Raw genomic sequence first — 332 nt, 5'->3', positions numbered from 1 at the left:
AGAGTAAGTTTGCAACTGGAAAGGAGCTGAATTTATTACTTCCAAGTTTGTTTGGGGAGGGGGGGGGAGGAAGAAGAAAAGTAATGTTTAACACAAGGACTGAGTAATTGTTATGTTGCATCATGCTAGTTACCACAAATCCTAGGGATTCATGATTTACAGACTGGTGGCTTTGGTTGCTCCGCCTTAGCAACACTGCCCATATTCCTGTAACTGCTATCGAATGTTATCATTTGAACAAGACTTCTTATACTAAAAACATTCATAAATACTGTGTACATCTAAAGGCAATAAGAAGACCAATGTTAGCCTAAACATGTATACAAGTATTA

The sequence above is a fragment of the Aythya ferina genome, assembly GCF_964211825.1.
Source record: "Aythya ferina genome assembly, chromosome: 23".
NCBI classification, from domain to species: Eukaryota; Metazoa; Chordata; class Aves; order Anseriformes; family Anatidae; genus Aythya; species Aythya ferina.
Note: the sequence above shows the minus strand (reverse complement) of the source record.